Below are 9,865 nucleotides of genomic sequence, written 5' to 3'. Positions count from 1 at the left end.
AGCAAATTTCACAAGAGCATGGAGATCATCCTTGGTGTTGAGACATTCATTCTTCTCCCTCTCTCTGTCATCTATAAGAAGTTTTCTAAACTAATTCTAGCATTTTATTAAGTTGTTTCTTAATTTCATAAGCTAGATTTCATATTAAGTTTATATTGTTTTATCTCTTTGTCACACACAACCTATTGAGCTATTGTATTTACATTCATAGTAATAATTGGGAGTGTGGGTTTTTGTGACTAAGAGTTGTGCTTAATTGAGTTCTCACCTTTTTAGAGAGACAAAATCATTTATCATATTGTGCCTAATTGTGAGGATTCACTTGTAATACACTTGTACACTCCGAGAGAAGTGGTGGGTGAGAGACGGGGTCGAAATCCAAGAGGAGTGGCGTCGTTGACGTGCCTAGGAGAGGTGTAACCGAGCACTTGAGGAGGAGGACACGGGCTAGGACAACACTTATGTGTGTGAGGTGTGATTGCATAGTGATTGTATTGTGAGTGTAAACGTTGTTCGGCGTGAACGTAGAAAACCCGGTTTTGTATAGTGAGATCTCCTCGAGGTGAGGAGCAGAGACGTAGGTCGTGGGGACGGAACTCCGTAAACATATTGTTTGTTTGTGATTGCATTGGCACACTTACTTTATGTTATATCTTATATCGCCTTTGTATATTGCTTGTTGATATATTGCCCACTATCTAGTTTAGATTGTTTATCCTTGAGCTTATATATCCTTGCACATACATTGCCTATATCTCTTTGTTAGGATATATCTTGTGTTCATATTACTTATCCTAGCTCATATACATTGTTGTATTTCAAACTTGCTAGGATACTATTAATTAATGGTATTAAATCGGATTAATTAGGCATAAGACCCTAATCACGCCCCCTCTAGGGTCTAAACAATTGGTATCAGAGCTTGGTGCTCTTGATTTAAGGTCTAACCACCTTGAGTTAAAGATCCAAAGTTATCTATTTGTGCTAATACTAGTTATATTACTTTTTGTCTGCTTGCATATTTTATATATATATCATGAAATATAATGTATTCGTTAAGCCTATGATCAATGTTGCTCCAAAATTCATTAATTTCCCTATGCTCAATGGGTTTCTAGATTTAAACTATTTATTTGAATCTAGAAATATCTGACTTATGGAAAATTATTGATTGTGCTTATATTGTGCCCACATTAGAGAAATCTAAGTGGCAGCAATCATGATAATAAAATGTTTAATATGAACAAGCTTTTGTTAGAGTATTTGCTAATGCTTTGACTCATCATTTTCTAACAAATTTGTTCATTTTGATAGTGCTTACAATTTATGGAAATTCATAAGAAGCACATCGAGGCAACTTGGAGAAAATCAACGTAGTTTGGAGGATTATTCTTCAGTGAGCATGTGACACATCATGCAGCAGCGCACTAGGCGATAGCCCTAGTGTGGTAAGCGATTCGGAATCCGATAGTGATATATCACATCAATGAACTCGCTAGTGCATATGAGAAATTATCGCATGCCTACTCAAAATTACAAAATAATTTATTGATCTTAAAAGCAAGCATGTTGTTTAAAATCGATCATGAGAGCTAGTTTCCAATTTTGATTTATTTCCAAGAAAAAGTTGTTTTAAAGAAATTAATGATATATTAAAATTGGAAAATGAAAATTGACTTCATCTAATCTGAGCTTAACTCATGCTAATAATGATGCCATGATAGAAGTAGAAACTATTAGAAATGAGTTTAATTCTTTTAGAAATATAATGTTTTTCATTCTACTTTATTTCCTATACCATGTATGCAAAAGTTGAGTTGAGTCAAGTTAAAACATCGCATACTCTTGTTTAGATTCAACCTTAAAAACATGTATGGTAAACCATGATAACTAATGAACAGTGTGCTAAGTCTCATACTACTACACCTGAAACATATCACACATCATGCACACATGTATTAGAAAAATTTATAAGTGCTCTATTTGTGGTCGTAAAGGCATTTATCTAAATTTTGGCTATGATGCACAAAAATCTAAAAATAGTAATATCAATGCTTCTTGTGGCATCTCATAAGGCTTCTTCACACGACGACATGTACATGCACACACTCAGAAAGTTCATCACAAGCATGCCCATGTGTATAGATGTGATCATTGTGGGTAAGAATGGTCATTTGGCCAATTTTTGTTTTGATTTAAAGAGAGTTTCACATTTGCAAAATAATTTAAAAGACATCCATGTTTGCAAATGTTTCAAATGTTTCTCGTGCACATCCACATGGTCAACATAACCAAATGCATCCTCTTCGTTGCACTTTATTGCAAGTCGAATGGGTCATTTACATAATTATTTGCTATGACCGGACTCGTGCACTAAATGCGCCCAAATGAGTTCATAACCCAAGGGCCTTTGGGCTTAATGAATAGGGGTCATGTCCCAACCTTTTGTACCAATATTACTTGGGTACCAAAACAATTTTGATTTTAAACCAAGAATTTTAATGTTTTATTTTCTTTTTCTGTTTTTTGAAAAATTATACTTTAAACTTTTGAACATAAAACAATATTTTTTTTTCATTGATGCAAATTATTTTGTTTTCATGATTATTAGTTTCGTTTTTGATGAGAGGTTTGCATTTATATAACTCCTCCGGATTTATTGGTGTTTATTCCTAAATCATGTTTACCGGATGCTAGAATGATTATATGGGTTGTTAACAAGCTTAAGAGCTTGATATATGGTTGCTCTCTTGAAATTCTTTGTTAAAGATTTTATTTGATTGATTGCTTTGAAATTCATTATACTTCACTTATATGATGATATTTATGTGTTGTGTGCTTATGGATCATCTATTCGTGCCTTATAATGTATTCTATGAGTGGTTTGATCAAGTTATGTAAAAAAAAATTTCTTTTGATCAAACATTGTTTTTGGACTCAAATGCTTGATTTATGATTTCATTTGAGTGATTTGTTTTCATTTGAAACTTTTTACATGATTCTCATGTTTCTCTTTTTGATTCATAAATCTATTTTATACATGGCTTTATGATATGAGACAATATGTTCATCTTGATATATTTATAATAGTGTTCTCATTATCTCTTGAATGTGAGTGATTTTTGGCATATTTATTTATGCTTGCTCACATGTTTGCCATTGATCCTTTATTGCTTATATTTCATATGACTTTTTGATAGGGGAGCTATTCCCTATATTTGCTTTATACTCACCCTTGGCTTATTGATAGGGGGAGCTTTCACTCTCTCATACCTTTGTCCCCTTTTTGATGTTGTCAAAGGGGGAGAAATATTGGTGAGTATATGTATATTCCAGCTTGTTTTATGCATGTGAATTATAATTTAATATATTCATTTTCTTTCATGCATATATCCTTTTGCGTAAATTGTTTGTCATCATCAAAAAGGGGGAGATTGTTGACACTTTCTGTTTTGATGATGATTTAACAAACAATTACTACTATAAGTTGTGCTAGTGTTTGTGTATTCCTATTTTTGTAGACAAACAACGTTGTGGAGGATGGATGGATTGCGGCCATAATGATCATATCTATATGGAGGTTGGCGGAATTGTGGAGTGAAGCAACCGTACAATTCAAAGTTAAAGCTCAAAGTTCAAGCTTGCATCCGCAACGTGTACCAAGTCAAGCTTAATTGAGAGATCAAGATTGCTTGGGTAATATAGTTTAGGATTTATATTATGTGTGTTAAGTACTCTAAGCTCAATTATCTATACACACACATTTTATTGGTTTCCTTGTATATATATGTAGTCACATATATAATCAACACAAGTTTAGTTTTCATGTTATAAATATGAAATTACATGTTTCATATTTATTATTGTGATTTGGTTTATCTACTTAGATATGAAAACAAATATATTTCATATACATAATCATAGGTTCCATTTCTATTGTATTTGTGAAAATATTGTATTCTTAGTTTGTAGACTTCAATATCAGTTATACATGTTTTAATAAGTCTATAAAAATTACAAAGTTTCAAAATGTTGTTTAAGTCAAATATCAAAATATAATTTTCAGGTTTTCATGTTTTTGAACATATTTGCAAAATTGATGATATTTTCATTTAGGAAGCCTTTACTTCAAAACAAGACGTTGTAGCATGTTATTCATCATGTCTACAATCATTACCCTAAAGTTTTACATTTTTTGGAATTATTGAATATTTTTAAACACAGGCGTTTTAAATCAGAAAAACAGTTTTTAGTTTTCTGTCATATCGCGTTTTCGGTCGACCGCAACCGGTCGACCGCGAACCTAGAGTTCATATGTTCTCTGGGTGACAGAGAGTCTGTCGGTCGACCGTGCCGGTCTACCGATGGAAATTTCCGGGTCGACGCGATGAATTTTCCGGTCGACCGACAAGTGTCTTTTCTGCTTCCAACGGCTAGTTTTTTTGACCCGTTAGCCTGGGGCTGTTTTGTCTTTTGCTGCAGGTTTTTTGGCTGAATTACTTGGAGGCTAATATATACGCCGCTCATTGCATTCTTCTACAACTGATAAGAGAAAAGTTTTAAGAGGTTTATCAAGTTTTTGTTTAAGGTTGAGTGTTTTTGTTTAAAAAGCTTTTAAGCCTTTACAAGAGTTTGATTTGTAGAGGCAAATTTGCAAAGAAGCAAGTGGAGATCATCCATTGGTGTTTGAGGGCATATCATTCTTCTCCCTCTAGCCTGTCATATCTAATAAGATAATTTTTTCTTAAACTTAATTCCTAGCTATTTTTAAGTTTGTTCATTAATTTCATAAGGCTAGATTTCAATATTAAAGTTATATGTTTATCTCTTGTTCACTAACACAACTATATGAGCTTATTGTATTTACATTCATAGTATAATTTGGAGTTGTGTTTGTGACTAAGAGCTGTGCTTAATTGAGTTTTCACTTGTTAAAGAGAAACAATCCATTTATCAATATTGTGGCCTAATTGATGAGGATTCACTTGTAATACACTTGTACACGAGAGGAGTGTGTGGTGAGAGAGCGGGGTCGAATCGCAGAGGAGTGGGTGCGTTGAGCGTGCCTTAGGGATAGGAGGGGGTTGATAACCGAGCACTTGAGGAGGAGGGACACGGGTAGGACGCAACACTTAGTGTGTGAGGTGTGATTGCATAGTGATATGTATTGTGGGTGTAAACAGTTGTTCGGGTGAACGTAGAAAACCGCGGTTGTGATAGTGGAGATCTCGCTCGAGGTGAGGAGCGAGTACGTGAGGTCGTGGGGAGCCGAAACATCCGTAATCATATTTTGGTTTTGTTTGTGATTTGCATTGCGGTCACTTAAACTTTTATGTTTATATCTTATATCGGCCTTGTATATTGCGCTTGTTGATTATATTGCCGCACTATCTAGTTATAGATTGTTTACGCCCTTGAGGCTTCATATAGTCCTTGCACATACATTGGCGCTATATCTCTTGTTAGGGATATGATACTTGTTGTTCATATTTACTTATCCTATGCTCATATACATTGTTGTATTTCATTACTTGCTAGGATATAACTTATTAGATTAATTGGCATTAAATCGTTATTAGATTAGCATAAGACCCTAAATCACCGCTCTATAGGGTCTACAAACATTAATCATAATGATCATGCCATTATACGCACCCCAAATCGGTAAAGAATCAGACTACTCCATCAGATCTAGACACTATCATCGAGGCTCATGGCGATAAAAAGTTGAATAGATACCGCTTGACAATCAGGTTTAACAAACATTCTAACCATTTTTAAGGTTGATAGAATGATTACTCATGTAAATGAACAAGGTCTCTCTCACATCAACAAGAATGCTAAGCAGCAACTTAGAATTAAATAAGAAATAATGCTGGCCATGAGTTGTGTGAAGCATAGTTTGTCAATTTTAAGAGAAAAAGTATGGGATCGCTCAATTGTTACTTTGGCCACGTTGATTTAGAGGAAATGATGGGACGATGGGAGTGTTTTTTGATGGATGATAGGGCGAGGACTCTTACTTGCAATTTGAGATGTTGTTTGCTATTGATAGTTACGTATAGGAAGCGAACAATTTAAAATTACGTTTGCCACGCTAATTTACTGTGCGTTAACGTGATCTAATGCGATAATCATCTACGCTATTTGGTTGTGCATAATGTGGCGATATGAAATAGAGGAGACGTTTATATCATTATTTAGGACGCTATGGTGAAAATGTATGTCGGTATAGCACAGCAGTTACACAATCATCACTGATAAGAATATAAACATATGTGTAGTGGTCAATTCACAAAGTTTTTTGCTGCAACACTCGCCATCGCTTTTGTGCTTGCACCTTCATTAGGAATACCTTTGCAAAATCTTCAATTTAATAGCATAATGATTATGGTGAGGATGTTTGCATATTAAAGTATACCAATGGTATAGAGTAAATCATGAAGAAAATTTGGAAAAGCGTTGGAAGTAAATGGAAGGGACAAATAATTGGTGCAAAATATAAAAAGGATTGGTTATGTATAAATTTATACAGCAGTCGAGATTCATTAGGTTTCGCGGTGTATCTTAAAGTAGCAACTTTTACTGGCATGAATGAACATCTTACTCAGTGGAGTGAAGGAATTATGCTTTTTTTTATGCATTTGTGAATTCAGAATACCGGAGTTTACCATGCATGATTTGTTAAGGCATATATGATAGCTGTCGGAGCTCGCGCAGAAGCAGCAGAAACTTGAGGAAGATTTAAAGTCCACAAATATGTTTAATACAAATCGAAGAACAGTCAAAATGCTTTCAATTTGTTCGAACCATGAGGGTTGATTTATGAAGAGGTCGACTAACGAAGCTGGCGCAGCGAAGCGCTGATGGAGCCTGAGGGCTTGAGCTCGAATGCTATCGGTGGTGAGGGAAAGGATACGACGACCATGGCTAATGATGAGGGGAAGTGTGATGTAATCAAGAATTTTGGCAGAGAACGTTGAGCGGGGGGCGGGGGCAAGGAGATGGTGGCGTGGCTGTATGACGAGGGGAGGTGATGGTGACCAGTGGGGATGTCGAAAGTCGGAGGTGGCGACGAGAGTCCGACGACGACGCTGAGGCGGGGCGGGAGATTCAGTGACAGTGATCTTAGGGTGATAGAGAGGAGGAGGGAGAGTTATGGTGAGGGCGAGCGAGCTTGCGGCGCGATTTATGGAGATGGCTTCGTCTGGTGATGCTGGAGAGGAGCGGGAGGCGACCTGCGCTCGGCGGCGATTTTATGGAGAGCTGTCGGTGGTGATGCTTGGAAGGAGCAGGAGCGACCGCTTCAGCGCTCCGCATCGGCGGCGGTGAGCGATTTATGGTGCTGAAAGGAGGAGGGGAGGCCTGGGGAGGGCGAGTGGTGGACGCCTGGAGGGGGGCGGCGAAGGCACGCGGCGGACGTCTCAGAATTCTGGCGCTGAAGAGAGAGGGACATGAGAAAAGGGGGTTTTTTGAGAGCGTAATTGAACAGAGGATGAGATTTTTTTTGGGTTTTTTGGAATCAATTGACCAGATCGCGGCATCTTAGATGCAACTAAGGGAGTCTCTTTTAGATCACTTACCGTGTTGGTGTTGTGTGTGTGTGTGTGTGTGTGTGGATATCACTTTACCGTGTGTAGTGTGTGTGTGGTGTGTGTGTGTGTGTGTGTGTGTGGTGTGTTGTTGTGTATATATAATATTATATATATATATATATATACATATATATATTATATATATATATATATATAAGAGAGAGAGAGAGAGAAGAGAGAGAGAGAGAGAGAGAGAGAGAGAGAGAGAGAGAAGAGATTAATGACTATAGAATAAGAAAATATATCAACTATTTAAAGATGAAGATGCTTCTCCATAAGTCTGTAAGAATTCAAGCATATTAGGTTGGCTTCAATTCTTTTTATTTCGAAGTTAATTCCGTCAAATAATTGAATATGGCAATTATATCAATTTTAGTTAAGTTTTGATATTACTGCATCTAATAAAGATAAAAATAACAACAATTAGAGGAATTTAGTCGCTGAAAGTGCTAATTACACAAGATTGCTAATTTCAAAATAACTTAAGAATTGAATTGTCTACCTAAATAGTAAATCAATGGTTGACATCCTTATTGTTGAGCGATGTTGAAGCCAAACATACCAAACCAACATGCTAGCGAGAAATACAAATAAAGACGAACGTCGAGAAGGAAGGCTAAGCGGCCAACACGAAGCAAACAATGCCACAAAACACAAACAAAACCAATTTAATATGGTTCGGTAAGTTGTCTAAACGTCCAGGGGTAGAAGGGATAGAGTTTTTCAGCTATAAAGAAGAAAAAGAAGTACAAACTGAATTAAAATTCACTGCAAACTGATCAAGCATTTAATCTCACCCAACAATCTCTAATTCTGCTCTAAACAAAACCCTAACCAATAGCTGCAGAAAATACCTCTTTCTGTGCTCCCAAATATCCCAATATATTTCTCTCAACTTCTGCTCTTCGCAATTGTTCCATATTATATAACACATCGTAAGAATCATAATACATACTAAGGATTGCCTAAAACAAAAAACACAAAACAGATTAGAAAATCATCTTATATATAAACCATATTACCAAAATAGATTGGAATCATAGTTACCAACGATAGATTAGGAATCCCAATAACAATGTTACCGAAAACAAAACTATAGGAAAACATAATTAGGAACCTGGGCTAAGCCAACAATTCATCGTACCTCGGTGAAGTTTTCCAAAACTGAGGATAATTTACGCAATACCAACGCAACGTCTTCACTTGTTGCGTCCAGCTAGCGAAGGCGGGAAAAATCCAGCTAAACGAACTCCAATCGCACAACAAGTGCGAGAACACCAAAACGAGAATGCGACAAACTTACCAAATGTCGTATCACTCAATCAAACCGGAGCTGCATCATAAATGATGCCCTTATGTATCTCATACTGGCCCAAGGAATCAAGCGTTTCACAGTAGCTTCCCAAATGCCTCAACAAGGGCCACTTAATCACATAGAAAGTTGTGCAACTCTTTACTAATGATCACGCAACATCGGCACTGATAGCGCTCGCTAAATGGCGCCGTCAAAAGGAAAAGCTAATACAAAGCAACTTCCGCTGGGGTGAACCTAATGGTCGTATCGGGCAAACATATTACCGGAACAGCTAGCAACTCGTGATGCGCAAGAGCGGAAGCTCATGCAATGCACCAGATCCCAAATGATCCTTCCAAACGTGTCACCGATGCAGCTAGAATCCCAAACGATACAAGTATGATCTGGAGTATAGTCGGAGTAATGTCCCACGACAAATATGTAAAGTAGGTCATATCTTACCCTCAGCCACTGTCGCCTGAACCCAGATACTGTGATATCTAAAGATCTGATCAAGCACTGCTCACCTGTCGAGAGTCCAATTGACATACGTCCTTTAAACAAATTCAGACGCTGAGCTGATAATCAACGAACGATCTGAATGCGCCAAACTATGGCATCAGATGCAAATCTCAATCCTCGATATGACCAAATGCTAGGATAACCAAATATCCCAGTAAACAGCCAAAATCTGAAGCAGGCTCCACGCAGATACGCAAAATCTCCACAGCGCGAGCAGTCGCAACCTATTAACTAAGATGACGGCCAAAAATATGTCGAAGCTCCAAAAAACCAAAACGCAATGACTCGACAACCAACACCGATGCGCCTCTCCAGTAAAGAAGCGACTCATCAAGACTATCATGCTCATCTGCTCGTCGTCTCAATGTCCTGCCTATATTATAAAGTGTCTCAAACTTCCATCGACTCATCACACAATGGGCAGAAAGATAAGCGCTACGGCAAAGCTAGAATG

Source organism: Asparagus officinalis, chromosome 5 (genome assembly GCF_001876935.1).
Source record: "Asparagus officinalis chromosome 5, Aspof.V1, whole genome shotgun sequence".
Lineage (NCBI taxonomy): Eukaryota > Viridiplantae > Streptophyta > Magnoliopsida > Asparagales > Asparagaceae > Asparagus > Asparagus officinalis.
This window is presented reverse-complemented; position numbering follows the sequence as displayed.